The sequence below is a fragment of the Balaenoptera borealis genome (genome assembly GCF_965194805.1).
Source record: "Balaenoptera borealis genome assembly, chromosome: 19".
Classification (NCBI taxonomy): Eukaryota; Metazoa; Chordata; class Mammalia; order Artiodactyla; family Balaenopteridae; genus Balaenoptera; species Balaenoptera borealis.
Genome location: NC_138878.1, coordinates 19,469,925 through 19,487,687, shown reverse-complemented (window position 1 = coordinate 19,487,687; position 17,763 = coordinate 19,469,925). Strand labels below are relative to the sequence as shown.

Sequence of the window (17,763 nt, the reverse complement as noted above, 5' to 3'; positions counted from 1 at the left end):
GATGGAGAAGAAAGGGGTGAGTTTAGAAAGGTAGGCATGTGTAGACAGATTGTCAAAGACCTTGATGATCATGCCAAAGAATTAAATTGTGTTCTTAACGAGCAATCAACGGAGAGGTTTTGCGCAGTTCCAGATTTGCACTGGAAGAACATTCCTGTGGCTGTTTGGTGAGACATCTTAGGGGTTGGGCAGAGATGGACCAAAAGTAGCCTCAAAAGCTATGTGGAGTCCTGCAAGGAGACTCCTGCAATAACCTAGCTGAGAAATAAAGTGTCCATGGCCACAAGAATACCCCGGCCCTAGAAGAAAATTCAGGAGATGCCTTTTTTTGTTGTAGCCTACATATTCTGGGCCCACATGTTAAACCCTGGCAGTTATTCCACAGAAATCAAGCAGCGCAACATCGTAGAAAATCCTCTGCCCGATAAAGATTTCAGGTGAAAAAGGAATTTAACCTATATTGCCTGTCGAAAAATGCCGGTCCAGCCAAAACTCAATTTGTGTCTTTTTAATTCAAGTGCAAATGGATTGAAGGCTCAGATAACAACATAAAATTGGTTAATCAACTTTCATCCCATATTTATATTGCAACAGGGAGATTTTATGGTTTTCTGCAGCTCAGCTCGGTGTTCTGTGAAAGCCAGCCAGCATTTTATGTCCCCTTAAAATTGCAAACCAGAGGCCTGTCTGCTGTCAGCGACGCGCCATCCCTCCCGCTAACCAGCTCGCTCGTCTGTCTGGACGGGGCAGTGGGTTCAGTTTTCATTCTGAGAGTGTTAAGGCCCTGCAGGGAGAGGTTTTATGTTTTACTCGAGAAATGGAAATCACTTTTTGTTCCCATCATCGCATCACCACGAAGGGATGCCAGTGAAGTCATGGTATGGGTAAAATTACTGAAAATATTTTAAACTTAATTTTCTGTGTCAGGCAGACACACACCATGCTCATTGCAGGCCTGGTTAAATCTCTCTCTTGGTTTCCTACTGTTCACAGGATAAGGGCTAAAGCCTAGAGGCTGGCATGCAAGGCCCTCTGGAATCTGGTCCTTTCATCTGTTTTCTCAAGAAGTAATTTTTCGGAACCTAGGAGGTGCCTGTCACAGTGCCAGGTACTGGGTACACAGCTGTGAGCAAGACAGGGATCATTCTCCCATTCATGGAATTTGAACTCTAATGAGGAAGACAGACAAAAAAACACATGATACTGAATGAAAGGAAAAATTACAGACTGTATACAGGTTATAGGAATAAAAAAGAAAGAAAAAAAAAACCAAAGGACTCAGAGAACAGGTGGGAGGAGGATGGGAGAGGGAAAGGGGAGATGCTTATTTTAGAAAATGGTGAGTTTACCAGGCAGTGGGAACAGCATATGCAAAGGCTCAGAGGAGGGAATGAGGCTGGCAGGCTTACGAACAAAAAGGAGGACAGCGTGGTGGGAATTAGGGAGAAAGAAGGCGATTGATAAGATGTGAGGGCTGAGAGGTTGGCAGAGGCTAGCTCCAGGAGCTTCTCGGTGGATCAAGCAGATCTGGACTTTATCCCGAGAGCCAAGGGGAGTGACGTGCTAAGGTTTGGGTTTCAAAAAGATCCCTTTGGCTGCAGTGTGGAAGACAGATCAGAGGAGGGCAAGGGGGGAAGTAGGGAGGACCATGCGGAGGCTTCTGCTCTGGTTAAGGTGACAGATGGTAACTGGGAGTAAAGGACGTATTCAAGATGGGTGAACGAGCTGACAAGAATTTTCTTCTCCAGACTTAACTCTCCCACTCACCTTGCCCACCAGCCTCCTGAGCTTCACTCTGTCCTCTGAACGCCTCATGTACTTTCTTGACTCAAGCCATTTCTTCCTCCTTCCTCTAGTGAACTCCTATATATCCATCAAAACCCAACACAAAGTAGCCCTTTGCATACCCTCACCCCTGGAAGGCTTTACTCTCCCTCTTCCGTGCGTTCCTATCACCTTATATCATCGCTGACCTTAATGTGTATGAGCGTAATCAATCTCAGAACAGTTTAATTATTTTTTTAAAAGTTTTCATGTATATCTCCCTTGCTCAGTTTTAATGCAAAGACAAAGACTTCTACACTTCTGAGTTCCTAGCACACTCACACTTAAGGAAGTGTTCCTAATTGTGAATGAATAAACTGTCACCAGTGAAATGAAGCAAATGACCTGGCTTCAGAAAGGATCTGGAATTATCACACTAAGAAATGACCATCTTTGTGTGACTTTGTCTCCCTGCACAGGCTGCCCTGATAATTGGGAAATAAACGCTCAAATAGGAAAAAGGGGGAAAAAAAGTCTTTCAACTCTAGTATCCATTCCTGTGGCTTAAGAGTCATTTATGGAAATTACAACTAACACTAACGTGATAATTAAAACCAAATTGAACACCTAGTCAGTAGTGCTCAGGCTTGGTAGAAGCAAAGATGAACCTAGTGCATATCCAAGCTGCCCTGATTATGTGCTCCTTGTAATCAACATTACTCTTCCTGGTTACATTGCACAGTTGATTTGTTTTTTTCCCCACACAAATCAAATTCTGTACCAGAGATGCAAAGTTTACCGTATTAGTGTACTTCTTGTTTAGGTTCTACTTTTCATATATATATATATATATTTCCACAAGTACAATCAGTTTTAAAAAATGAAATTCTCCCCACGTGGATTTAAGATTAATGATATTTGTTTATTATTGGATGGTCTGCCTTCAGTAAGTGGTGTGAATAAGAATTGGCTCCCAATCTCACTTAATTTATTTTCATAAGCCAAAAAGCTATAAATATCAAATGCAACTCTCCAGGATGATAACAGGTTATTAACTTCTTAAGCCATTCCCTAATGGGTTTTAAATCTCCAAAAAACAGTGAGTTCTAAAGCAAAGGAGACATGGTAAAATTCCAGTCTGTCTTGGAAAACCAGCTGACATTGGGATCCCCCAGCACCTGGAGCAGGGCCTGACATGTTTCGTTTGTTTGTTTGTTTTCTACAGCTCCTTCGGGATTCCAGTCTGAATGCCTTCCTCCCCAAACCTCTGCCCACTTTGACTAACTTCCCCACTCCTCTTCCACAGTGAAGACGGACTTGGGTTCCATTAAGTCTTGGGTCGTGGTGAGCATGGACCAGAAGCAGGGCGGGCCACGGGTCTGTGCCTCCAGCCCCAGTGCCCAGAGTCCAACAGCAGGTCCTGTGTACAGCCTGAGTCTCAAGATCTTCCGGAGCAATCAGGACTGGACCTACAATGACCCAATACCCTCTGGGGGACATGGTTCTGAATGCAGAATGGGCCACCAGGCCATGGCCCATGAAGGTGAGAAGGGGCAAATGAAAATAAGGACAGAAAGAACTATGGCAGCTGGTGGAGAAAGGAGACAGGGTGGCTCTGGAAGCACCAGGTGTTTTTAGTCAGATGGAAGGGATCTTGGAGAAAACATCTGCTCTCTGCAAGCCCGTCTGTTTCTATGTATCTTGTGCATTTTTTCCTGTGCTCTCTCTCTCTCTTTCTCTAAAGCATTATGAGGAGAAAATTCTGTGTCTGTTCAATATAAGGAAAATGAGTTCTGTCTCTTGCTGGTTCAGGAGGGAGGGGAGGATGAAATCTTCCTGGCTTCATCTTGCTACACTTTCTGCAAATGCTCTCTGCTCCAGCTCCTTGGGGTGAAAGACACAAGCCTGCAGCCTCTCAACGGCGGATCCTCTGGCTCCCTCTCTCCCTAGCTCTGAACGCTCTTCTCTTCTCCTGGACCTGCTCTTCCTTCAAGCCCAAGCTCAGGGGCCTTCTCCAGGAAGGGTCAGGCCTCTGGTAAGTGCAAGGTCCAGAGGCAGCACTGAGGCAGGGAGGCCAGGGCAGAGATGAAATTCTGAGACGGGGAGAGGGGGCAGGGAGAGCAGCACATGACTGCCATCACACTTAGGTTAGTGATTAACTGGGGCAAGATGAAGGCGGTATAATTGACAGGGAGGCATATGGAGGGTTTCTCTGGCCCTGATGTTTTGTTTCTTGACTTAAGTCATGGTTACATTGTGTTGGCTTTATCATAAATAAGCTACACAGTTTAATTTCATGAACTTTTCCAAATTAAAAAAAGTTTTGATTTTTTTAAACCACTCGAGTTAGGGATTTAAATGTAGAACTAAAACCTTAAATCTTGTGGAGGAAAATCTCAGAGAATATAGTTGACCCTTGAACAACACAGGTTCGAACTGTGCAGGTTCACATATACGTGGATATTTTTCAATAGTAAATACCACAGTGTTACACAATCCGCTGTTTGTTGAATCCAAGGATACAGAACTGTGGATACGGAGGAACAGTGGATACAAAGAGTCGAATATAAATTTTGCATGGATTTGCCACTGCAAAGAGGGTTGGTACCCCTAGCCCCTGCATTGTTCAAGGGCCAACTGTGTAGTTATGGCCCCAGAACAGGGAGAATTACTTAAACAAAATGAAAATGCACAACTTTCCAAAGGAAAGAGTTTTAAATCTCTGTAAGAGAGAAATTGCTGAAAACAGCATTCAAAGATAAATCAGAGGTTGGGAGAAAATATTTTCAATACATATAAGCAACAAAGTATTAGTATGTAGAAAATATAAAGAACTTACACATATTAAAACATAATAATCTTCTCCAATCATCAGAGACATAAATAAAAACCTCAATGAGATGCTGTTTTGTACTCATAAAACTGTCAAAAATTGTGATGTGTGATAATATGTTAGAAAATGGGATCTGTTACACTGCTGTCAAGAGTGAAAATGTGTACAAACTTTTTGGAGAGCAATTTGGAAATATGTAGTGAAACTTAAAATGCACATTCCCAAAGACCCAGGTAATCTGTCTCTGAAATATGATCAAGAGACATTTTTATATGTACATGGAAGGAAATACATGGAAGGATGTTTTCTGCCACAACTCAAGTGTCTATTCAGAGGAGAATGGATAAGTACATCTTAATTTTTTCAAACAATGAAATACACTCTATAGCTGTGAAAATGAAAGAATCAGATTTCACATGATCCATGTGGGTAACTCTCAAAAACTTAGTATTGAGAGATGCAAAAAAAGGAAGTTACAAAATATATGTATCATACAACAGACAGATACATGATAGGTAGGTAGGTAGGTAGGTTGATAGATAGAAATACACTTTAAAACACATACCACACACCCAGGTAATGAAAGCAAAAAAGCACATGCAGGAGAAACACATGTCAACTTCAGAATAGGTTTACCTCTAGTTAAGGAGGGCAGGAGAGAAATGTAATCCATAAGGGTTACAAAGATGACTTCAACGGTATAATTTTTAAATTTCTTTTAAAGAAAATAAGAATCAAATGTGGCAATATAATGTCTTTGTTTAAATCTGTCCAGTGTATATATGTGTGTGTGTTTCATTACTTTCTGTCAATTTCCATACATTTTAAATATCTCAGAATTGCAACAAAAATAATAAAATTATAAAGAGAGAAAATACCATTCCCTGCTGAGGGGTGACACTGCCTAACACAACATCTTGCACACATCAGTCTCAATATTTTCTTTTTGAAAGTCCCTTGGCTCCCCTGGGAACAAGTCAGGGGTGAGAATAAGGCCATCAGACCCTCAGATGGGCCTGGGCCGGTACCAGCCCACACGGCCACTGGCTGTGCCTGAAATGCAGGGCCGGCCAAGTTGTGTTCAGGAGTGCCCGCCTCTATTTAACTTCCCACCCCTGTCATCTCCCTTCTCTGGCCTGTGAGTGGCTGAGCCTCCTCCGCACCCTGCTCCACCTCCCGAGTGACAGGTACTTCACTCTGTGCTAAGTGCTACATCTCCCCCATCCCCATCCCCACCCCGGCATGGGAGCCCCGGGCAGCAGCAGGGTCCTGTTCATCCACTGCTCATGGGAGGTGACAACAAACACAGGCTAGACTGGAAATCACACTGTGCACAGCAGCTCCGGGGATGCAGGGGGTCTGGACCTGGAGCAATTCTGTACCTCCTCCCCTGGGGGGCCTCTGGGAGCCCTGGGCTGGGTCTCTTGCAAGTGGGTCTCTCCGTGAATCCAAGGCCACGCCCTCCGAGAAGGATGGAGCCCAGAGCAGGGTCTGCTCTCTTCTCTCTGACTGCACATCACGCCCAACGCTGCTCACGTTTATGAATACTCTTCTACAGAGACCCAAGGGGACCATACCGATGTGAAAACAGTCGTTGCATCAAACTGGGGGAAATTATGCTTTTCTCCCTATTATCTAAGCTTTCTGCAATATGGTTTTATTGTCCTCATAAAAACGTATAAAGAATATAAAAACCCATCTAAGGATAGCAAGTGTTTCAATGTTTTGAAAGATTTAATTCCTCACCCTTTAAATGTTCCCTCTGAAATGACCAATAAATATATAAGTAAAGTATATATAAAATTAGAATATATATATATATATACAACATTAGAGTAAATAATACTTAAATAATATGGGCAACAGTACCATGGATGAGCCAAAAATTAAGTGCAGATTCTACAAGAAATCCTGCAGACAGGATTGAAAAATAAATAAATAGATTTCAGGTTTTCATGCTCAGGGAGGAGGCCAGGCATCTGCATGTCTACCCCCAGGTAATTGTGACTCAGACCTCAGTTTGGAAAACACTGAGGTAGAAAAACAAATTAGTCTTGGGATCAGTGCCTATTTAAGGAAAGCAACTGTGATGCCAGCGTATAGAATCTGAAAATCAGAGAGACAAGGGGTGGAGATAGATAGAGCAGGGACACAGCACGGCTGGGAAGGGCTTGACTTCAGGCTTCCCTGATGCAGAGGGAGCTATAAGTGAAACATTCAGGGGACAGTGGGAAGGGGTCTGGCTAGAGTGGGAGGGACAGAGGAGGACAGCAGTGCCCCAGGCCACCTCCATGAACCCAGGAGAGCCACCACCACCTCCATGCCAAGATGTTACTAATTCACCACCTGTACAGGAGGCAAGTCTCCAAGTAAGTCAAAATCCACCTCAAGAAATTCTCATTTTTCTTGGACCCAAGCACGTGAACAAGGAACTACTCAAACTCTGCCAGAACTCATTCTTCTCCCAACAATAGGCAAATGGACCCTCTCTCCAAGAATGTGAAATAGGAGAGAAATCACTAGACTTCTGAGAATATTCGGTAGTTCATAAGATAAAGATCGTTGTGAGATATAAGCAGAATGATACAGACAATATCCAAAGACAGCGAGAGAGACAGCATTCAAGAAATCCTCTAGGGAGCTTCAAGACTGTGGAAGAGTAAGACATGGAGATCACCTTGCTCCCCACAAATACATCAGAAATACATCTACATGTGGAACAACTCCTACAGAACACCTACTGAACGCTGGCAGAAGAATTCAGACCTCCCAAAAGGCAAGAAACTCCCCACGTACCTGGGTAGGACAAAAGAAAAAAGAAAAAACAGAGACAAGAGAATAGAGACGGGACCTGCACCAGTGGGAGGGAACTGTGAAGGAGGAAAGGTTTCCACACACTAGGAAGCCCCTTCGCGGGCACAGACTGCAGGGGACGGAGTGGGGAGCTTCGGAGCCACGGAGGAGAGCGCAGCAACAGGAGTGCAGAGGGCAAAGCGGAGAGATTCCCACACAGAGGATCAGTGCCGAGCAGCGCTCACCAGCCCGAGAGGCTTGTCTGCTCACCCGCCGGGGCGGGCGGGGCTGGGAGCTGAGGCTCGGGCTTCGGAGGTCGGATCGCAGGGTGAGGACTGGGGATGGCTGCATGAACACAGCCTGAAGGGGGCTAGTGCGCCACAGCTAGCCGGGAGGGAGTCCGGGAGAAAGTCTGCAGCTGCCGAAGAGGCAAGAGACTTTTTCTTGCCTCTTTGTTTCCTGGTGCATGAGGAGAGGGGATTCAGAGCGCCGCTTGAAGGAGCTGCAGAGATGGGTGCGAGCCGCGGCTATCAGCGCGGACCCCAGAGACGGGCAGGAGACGCTATGGCTGCTGCTGCCGCCACCAAGAAGCCTGTGTGCGAGCACAGGTCACTCTCCACACCGCCCCTCCCGGGAGCCGGTGCGGCCCGCCACTGCCAGGGTCCCGTGATGCAGGGACAACTTCCCCGGTAGAACGCACGGCGCACCTCAGGCTGCTGCAACGTCACGACGCCTCTGACGCCATAGGCTCGCCCCGCCTCCTCCGTACCCCTCCCTCCCCCCGGCCTGCGTGAGCCAGAGCCCCCGAAGCAGCTGCTCCTTTAACCCCGTCCTGTCTGAGCGAAGAACAGACGCCCTCAGGTGACCTACACGCAGAGGCGGGTCCAAATCCAAAGCTGAACCCCAGGAGCTGTGCGAACAAAGAAGAGAAAGGGAAATCTCTCCCAGCAGCCTCAGGAGCAGCGGATTAAATCTCCACAATCAACTTGATGTACCCTGCATCTGTGGAAAACCTGAATAGACAACGAATCATCCCAAATTGAGGAGGTGGACTTTGGGAGCTATGATATATATTTTTTTTCCCCGTTTTCTCTTTCTGTGAGTGTGTATGTGTATGCTTTCATGTGTGATTTTGTCCGTATACCTTTGCTTTTACCATTTGTCCTAGGGTTCTGTCTGTCCATATTTTTTTTTTTTAGTATAGCTTTTAGCGCTTGTTATCATTGGTGGATTTGTTTTTTGGTTTGGTTGCTCTCTTCTTTCTTTCCTTCTTTTTTTTTATTACTTTAAAAAAATTTTTTTGGGGCTTCCCTGGTGGCACAGTGGTTGAGAATCTGCCTGCCAATGCAGGGGACACGAGTTCAAGTCCTGGTCTGGGAAGAGCCCACGTGCCGCGGAGCAACTAGGCCCATGAGCCACAACTACAGAGCCTGCACATCTGGAGCCTGTGCTCTGCAACAAGAGAGGCCGCGACAGTGAAAGGCCCGTGCACCTCGATGAAGAGTGGCCTCCACCTGCCGCAACTAGAGAAAGCCTTCGCACAGAAACGAAGACCCAACACAGCCAAAAATAAATAAATAAATAAATTTAAAAAAAAATTTTTTTTTTAATTTTTAATAATTATTTTTTATTTTAATAACTTTATTTTATTTTATTTTTCTCCCTTTTATTCAGAGCCGTGTGGATGACAGGGTCTTGGTACTCCAGCTGGGCGTCAGGGCTATACCTCTGAGGTGGGGGAAACAAGTTCAGCACATTGCTCCACCAGAGACCTCCCAGCTCCACGTAATATCAAATGGCGAATATCTCCCAGAGATCTCCATCTCAACATCAAGACCCAGCTCCACTCAATGACCAGCAAGCTACAGTGCTGGACACCCTATGCCAAACAACAAGCAAGACAGGAACACAACCCCCCCCCAATAGCAGAGAGGCTGCCTAAATTCATAATAATGTCACAGACACCCCAAAACACACCACCAGACACGGATCTGCCCACCAGAAAGACAAGATCCAGCCTCATCCACCAGAACACAGGCACTAGTCCCCTCCACCAGGAAGCCTACACAACCCACTGAACCAACCTTAGCCACTGGGGGCAGACACCAAAAACAATGGGAACTACAAACCTGCAGCCTGAGAAAAGGAGGCCCCAAACACAGTAAGTGAAGCAAAATGAGAAGACAGAGAACCACACAGCAGATGAAGGAGCAAGGTAAAAACTCACCAGACCTAACAAATGAAGAGGAAATAGGCAGTCTACCTGAAAAAGAATTCAGAATAATGATAGTAAAGATGATCCAAAATCTTGGAAATAGAATGGAGAAAATACAAGAAACGTTTAACAAGGACCGAGAAGAACTAAAGAGCAAACAAACAATGATGAACAACACAATAAATGAAATTTAAAATTCTCTAGAAGGAATCAATAGCAGAACAATTGAGGCAGAAGAACACATAAGTGACCTGGAAAATAAAATAGTGGAAATAACTACTGCAGAGCAGAATAAAGAAAAAACAATGAAAAGAATTGAGGACAGTCTCAGAGACCTCCTGGACAACATTAAATGCACCAACGTTCGAATTATAGGGGTCCCAGAAGAATAGAGAAAGAAAGGGACTGAGAAAATATTTGAACAGATTATAAAACTTTGAAAACTTCCCTGATATGGGAAAGGAAATAGTCAATCCAGTCCAGGAAGCACAGAGAGTCCCATACAGGATAAATCCAAGGAGAAACATGCCAAGACACATATTAATCAAACTATCAAAAATTAAATACACAGAAAAAATATTAAAAGCAGCAAGGGAAAAACAACAAATAACATACAAGGGAATCCCCATAAGGTTAACAGCTGATCTTTCAGCAGAAACTCTGCAAGCCAGAAGGGAGTGGCAGGACATATTTAAAGTGATGAAAGGGAAAAACCTACAACCAAGATTACTCTACCCAGCAATGATCTCATTCAGATTTGATGCAGAAATTAAAACCTTTACAGACAAGCAAAAGCTAACAGAATTCAGCACCACCAAACCAGCTTTACAACAAATGCTAAAGGAACTTCTCCAGGCAGGAAACACAAGAGAAGGAAAAGACCTACAATAACAAACCCAAAACAATTAAGAAAATGGTAATAGGAACATACACATCGATAATTACCTTAAATGTAAATGGATCTAACGCTCCAACCAAAAGACACAGACTGGCTGAATGAATACAAAAACAAGACCCGTATATATGCCGTCTACAAGAGACCCACTTCAGACCTAGGGACACATACAGACTGAAAGGGAGGGATGGAAAAAGATATTCCATGCAAATGGAAATCAAAAGAAAGCTGGAGTAGCAATTCTCAGATCAGACAAAATAGACTTTAAAACAAACACTGTTACAAGAGACAAAGAAGGACACTACATAATGATCAAGGGATCAACCCAAGAACATGATATAACAATTGTAAATATTTCTGCACCCAACATAGGAGCACCTCAATACATGAGGCAAATACTAACAGCCATAAATGGGGAAACTGACAGTAACACAATCACAGTAGGGGACTTTAACACCCCACTTTCACCAATTGACAGATCATCCAAAATGAAAATAAATAAGGAAACAAAAGCTTTAAATGATACATTAAACAAGATGGACTTAATTAATATTTATAGGACATTCCATCCAAAAACAACAGAATACACTTTCTTCTCAAGTACTCATGGAACATTCTCCAGGGTAGATCATATCTTGGGTCACAAACCAAGCCTTGGTAAATTTAAGAAAATTGAAATCATATCAAGTATCTTTTCCGACCACAATGCTATGAGACTAGATATCAATTACAGGAAAAAACCTGTAAAAAATACAAATACATGGAGCCTAAACAATACACTAATTAATAACCAGGAGATCGCTGAAGAAATCAAAGAGGAAATCAAAAAATGCCTAGAAACAAATGACAGTGAAAACACGACAACCCAAAACCTGTGGGATGCAGCAAAAGCAGTTCTAAGAGGAAATTTTATAGCAATACAATCCTACCTTAAGAAAGAAGAAACATCTCAAATAAACAACCTAACCTTACACCTAAAGCAATTAGAGAAAGAAGAAAAAAAATCCCAAAGTTAGCAGAAGGAAAGAAATCATAAAGATCAGGTCAGAAATAAATGAAAAAGAAATGAAGGAAACGACAGCAAAGATCACTAAAACTAAAAGCTGGTTCTTTCAGAAGATAAACAAAATTGGTAAACCATTAGCCAGACTCATCAAGAAAAAAAGGGAGAAGACTCAAATCAATAGAATTAGAAATGAAAAAGGAGAAGTAACAACTGACACAGCAGAAATACAAAGGATCATGAGAGATTACTACAAGCAACTATATGCCAATAAAATGGACAACCTGGAAGAAATGGACAAATTCTTAGAAAAGCACAACCTTCCAAGACTGAACCAGGAAGAAATAGAAAATATAAACAGACCAAACACAAGCACTGAAATTGAAACTGTGATTAAAAATCTTCCAACAAACAAAAACCCAGGACCAGATGGCTTCACAGGCAAATTCTATCAAACTTTTAGAGAAGAGCTAACACCTATCCTTCGCAAACTCTTCCAAAATATAGCAGAGGGATGAACACTCCCAAACTCATTCTACGAGGCCACCATCACCCTGATACCAAAACCAGACAAAGATGTCACAAAGAAAGAAAACTACAGGCCAATATCACTGATGAACGTAGATGCAAAAATCCTCAACAAAATACTAGCAAACAGAATCCAACAGCACATTAAAAAGATCATACATCATGATCAAGTGGGGTTTATCCCAGGAAGGCAAGGATTCTTCAATATATGCAAATCAAACAATGTGATACACCATATTAACAAATTGAAGAATAAAAACCATATGATCATCTCAATAGATGCAGAAAAAGCTTTTGAAAAAATTCAACACCCATTTATGATAAAAACCCTCCAGAAAGTAGGCATAGAGGGAACTTACCTCAACATAATAAAGGCCATATATGACAAACCCACAACCAACATCATCCTCAGTGGTGAAAAACTGAAACCATTTCCACTAAGATCAGGAGCAAGACAAGGTCGCCCACTCACACCACTATTATTCAACACTGTTTTGGAAGTTTTATTCACAGCAATCAGAGAAGAAAAAGAAATAAAAGGAGTGCAAATCCAGAAAGAAGAAGTAAAGCTGTCACTGTTTGAAGATGACATGATACTATACATAGAGAAACCTAAAGATGCTACCAGAAAACTACTAGAGCTAATCAATCAATTTGGTAAAGTAGCAGGATACAAAATTAATGCACAGAAATCTCTTGCATTCCTATACACTAATGATGAAAAATCTGAAAGTGAAATTAAGGAAACACTCCCATTTACCATTGCAACAAAAAGAATAAAATACCTAAGGCGACAAAAGACCTGTATGCAGAAAACTATAAAACACTGATAAAAGAAATTAAAGATGATACAAATAGATGGAGAGATATACCATGTTCTTGGATTGGAAGAATCAACATTGTGAAAATGACTATACTACTCAAAGTAATCTACAGATACAATGCAATCCCTATCAAATTACCACTGGCATTTTTCACAGAACTAGGACAAAAAATTCACAATTTGTATGGAAATACAAAAGACCCCGGACAGCCAAAGCAATCTTGAGAAGGAAAAACGGAGCTGGAGGAATCAGGCTCCCTGACTTCAGACTATACTACAAAGCTACAGTAATCAAGACAGTATGGTACTGGTACAAAAACAGAAATATAGATCAATGGAACAGGATAGAAAGACCAGACATAAACCCACACACATATGGTCACCCTACTTTTGATAAAGGAGGCAAGAATATACAATGGAGAAAAGACAGCCTCTTCAATAAGTGGTGCTGGGAAAACTGGACAGCTACATGTAAAAGAATGAAATTAGAACACTCCCTAATACCATACACAAAAATAAACTCAAAATGGACTAAAGACCTAAATGGAAGGCCAGACACTATAAAACTCTTAGAGGAAAACATAGGCAGAACACTCTATGACATAAATCATAGCAAGATCCTTTTTGATCCACCTCCTAGAGAAATGGAAATAAAAACAAAAATAAACAAATGGGACTTAATGAAACTTAAAACGTTTTGCATAGCAAAGGAAAACATAAACAAGATGAAAAGACAACCCTCAGAGTGGGAGAAAATATTTGCAAATGAAGCAACTGACAAAGGATTAATCTCCAAAATCTACAAGCAGCTCATGCAGCTCAATATCAAAAAAACAAACAACCCAATCCAAAAATGGGCAGAAGACCTAAATAAATAAACATTTCTCCAAAGAAGATATACAGATTGCCAAGAAACACATGAAAGAATGCTCAACATCATTAATCATTAGAGAAATGCAAATCAAAAGTACAACGAGATGTCATCTCACACCAGTCAGAATGGCCATCATCAAAAAATCTACAAACAATAAATGCTGGAGAGGGTGTGGAGAAAAGAGAACCCTCTTGCACTGTTGGTGGGAATGTAAATTGATACAGCCACTATGGAGAACAGTATGGAGGTTCTTTAAAAAACTAAAAATAGAACTACCATGTGACCCAGCAATCCCAATACTGGGCATATACCCTGAGAAAACCATAATTCAAAAAGAGTCATGTACCACAATGTTCATTGCAGCTCTATTTACAATAGCCAGGACATGGAAGCAACCTTAGTGTCCATCGACAGATGAATGGATAAAGAAGATGTGGCACATATATACAGTGGAATATTACTCAGCCATGAAAAGAAACGAAATTGAGTTATTTGTAGTGAGGTGGATGGACCTAGAGTCTGTCATACAGAGTGAAGTAAGTCAGAAAGAGAAAAACAAATACCATATGCTAACACATATATATGGAATCTAAAGAAAAAAAAAAAGGTCATGAAGAACCTCGGGGCAGGACGGGAATAAAGATGCAGACCTACTAGAAAATGGACTTGAGGACACGGGAGGGGGAAGTGTAAGCTGGGACAAAGTGAGAGAGTGGCATGGACATATATACACTACCAAATGTAAAATAGATAGCTAGTGGGAAGCAGCCGCATAGCACAGGGAGATCAGCTCGGTGCTTTGTGATCACCTAGAGGGGTGGGATAGGGAGGGTGGGAGGGAGGGAGACACAAGAGGGAAGAGATATGGGGATATATGTATATGTATAGCTGATGCACTTTGTTGTAAAGCAGAAACTAACACACCATTGTAAAGCAATTATACTCCAACAAAGATGTCAAAAAAATAAAAAATAAAAAAAAAGTTTAGTGGAATATTGTCTTGCAGTTGTGTGTAAAGCAGGATTTGTTAAAAAAAAAAAACCCTCTTAATATATATCCTCAATAAGTTGTTTACCAATTACATGGCTCACGTGAAAAAAGATCAGAAAATATTGCTTTTAAATGAAAACACACTACTGAAATAAAATATAAAAGATAGACAGTGGGTAGCAGACTGTATAATGCTGCAGAGTCAATTGATCAAATTTATTCACTTGAGAAATTCTCCTTGGAGTTCTCTACCCCAGGGCTTCCCTTCCCCCAGTCCACCCCCTCCATCAAATTTGGTTAATCAGACTAAACCCAGCTCTAGGCAAGCCACTCTCCTGCTACAAAATACTAAATAGCTCCCAAATGCCAATGAGGTCCTAACACCCGAGGATGACAGGCAAGGACTTCCTTGCATAGCTTAGGAAAGCTCACTCAGACCCAAAAGAACTCTTTATATTCCATGTAACTATGCCATATCTCTCTACTTCTGTGAATTGGCTTATGCTGGTCCCACCCCATAAAAGGTCCTTCCCTCTCATCACCATCTAATAATTTAGGACATTCATCAAATGCTTCCATGTGCCGGGTACTTACTAGGTAATGTAAGTACGTAAGAGCCACTAAGTATGGCACTTACATACATGAAACAAAAAACAAAAATCACCATTAATATGTAGAGAATCCAACTTGTTGGCACATTTGTCTAAGAACTGGTGAAACTGCAGGGAATGAAACAGCTAAACTCTCTTCTGAGAGAGGACAGTGATTAGGGGACAGTTAAATAAAAACAATAACAACAAATGGTCATCATCAAAAAGTCTACAAATAACAAATGCTGGAGAGGGTGTGGAGAAAAAGGAACCCTCCTACGCTCTTGGTGGGAATGTAAATTGATGCAGCCACTATGGAGAACAGTATGGAGGTTCCTTAAAAAACTAAAAATGGAGTTATCATATGATCCGGCAATCCCAATCCTGGGCGTATATCCAGAGAAAGCTCTAATTCGAAAAGATACCTGCACCCCAATGTTCACTGCAGCACTATCTACAATAGCCAAGACATGGAAGCAACCTAAGTGTCCATTGACAGATGAATGCATAAAGAAGATGTGGTACATATATACAATGGAATATTACTCAGCCATAAAAAAGAATAAAATAATGCCATTTGCAGCAACATGGATGGATCTAGAGATAGTCGTATTGAGTGAAGTAAGTCAGACAGAGAAAGACAAATATCATATGACATCGTTTACATGTGGAATCTAAAAAAGTGGTACAAAAAATAAAAATAAAAATAAAAAAATAAAAAAGTGGTACAAATGAACATTTTTACAAAACAGAAATAGAGTCACAGATGTAGAAAAGAAACTTATAGTTACTAAGGGCGAAAGGGGGGTCGGATAAATTGGGAGATTAGGATTGACATATACACACTACTATATATAAAATAGATAACTGATAAGAACCTACTGTATAGCACAGGGAACTCTATACTTTGTAATGACCTATATGGGAAAAGAATCTAAAAAAGAGTGGATATCTGTATATGTATAACTGATTCACTTCGCTATACAGCAGAAACTAACACAACATTGTAAATCAACTATACTCCAATAAAACTTAATTTTAAAAATTAAAAAATAAAAAGCATCTGATGTTCCCCAAAAAAAAGCTGTGGTATATATACACAATGGAATACTACTCAGCCATAAAAAAATGAAATAATGCCATTTGCAGCAACATGGATGGACCTAGAGATTATCATATTAAGTGTAGTAAGTCAGACAGAGAAAGACAAATATCATATGATACCACTTATCTGTGGAATCTGAAAAATGATACAAATGAACTTATTTACACAACAGAAATAGACTCACAGACATAGAAAACAAACTTATGGTTATCGAAGGGGAAAAGTGGGGGGGCATAAACTAGGAGTTTGGGATTAACATATACACACTTCTATATATAAAACAGGTAAACAACAAGGACCTACTGTATAGCACAGGGAACTATACTCAATATTTTATAATAACCTATAATGGAAAAGAATCTAAAAAAGAATACGTGTGCGTGTGTGTTTGTATCTGAATCACTTTGCTGTACACCTAAAACTAACACAATATTGTAAATCAACTATATTTCAATAAAAATTTTTTAAAAAAGGAAAGGTCTCTCTGATGAGGTCATACATGAGCAGAGACTTGAGGGAAATGAAGGAGCAAAGCTTGTGTATTTCTGGAGGAAAAGAGTTGCAGCTATTGCAATGCAAAGACCTTGAGGTGGGAGCATACTTGGTGGATTTGAGGAACTTCAAAGAAGCCTGCATGTCTGGAACAGAGCATCCTGAGAAGGGATGAGGTCAGAATGAGAGAGAAGGGGGAGGGACGGGGGCAGATCCTGGCGCCTTACAGGCCATGGCAAGACTCTGGCTTTCACTCTGAGAACACAGAGAAGCCACAGGAAGGGTTGAGACAGGAGAGTGACATGATATGACACATTACAAAAGTATGGTTCTGGCTGTGAGTCAATGCTGGGAGCCAAGTGGCCCTTAGGAAACTATAGTTCACAGTCCAGGTGAGTGGTGATGGTGGCTTGGACCAGGGTGAGACCAGTGGAGTGGTGAGAAATGCTCACATTCTGGATGTATTTTGAATGCAGAGCCCATGAAATTGGCTGTGGATTTCATGTGGAGTCTGAAAGAAAGAAAAGTCAAGGCCCACTGCAAAGTTTTTGTCCTCAGCAACACAAACGATAGAATTGCCAAAAATGGAGATGAGAGAAGCTTCTGAAGGAGTGAGTGGGTGGAGAGGACGGAGAGTTTGGTTTTGGATATATTGGGATTCAGATGCTAATGAGACTTTCAAGAGAAGATGTCCACCAGGCAGCTGAGAGTCTGAGTCTGGAGATCAGGGGAGAGCCCGGTATAGAGATATTTGTTGGGAAAATGTCAGGGCGTTATTGAGTGAGATCACCAGAGGTGTGCCGGAAGACAGAGAATAGGTCCTAGGACTGAGCTCCGGGCTGGTCCAGCATTCAGATG

At 41.7% G+C, this 17,763-nt stretch overlaps 1 protein-coding gene across 1 annotated transcript in view; it reads right to left on the bottom strand.

Annotated features, from left to right (window-relative positions):
* LOC309617191 (uncharacterized protein) overlaps nucleotides 1–17,763 on the bottom strand; it is a 661,226-nt gene that overhangs the window by 274,054 nt on the left and 369,409 nt on the right. The gene's annotated exons all lie outside the window — the stretch shown is intronic.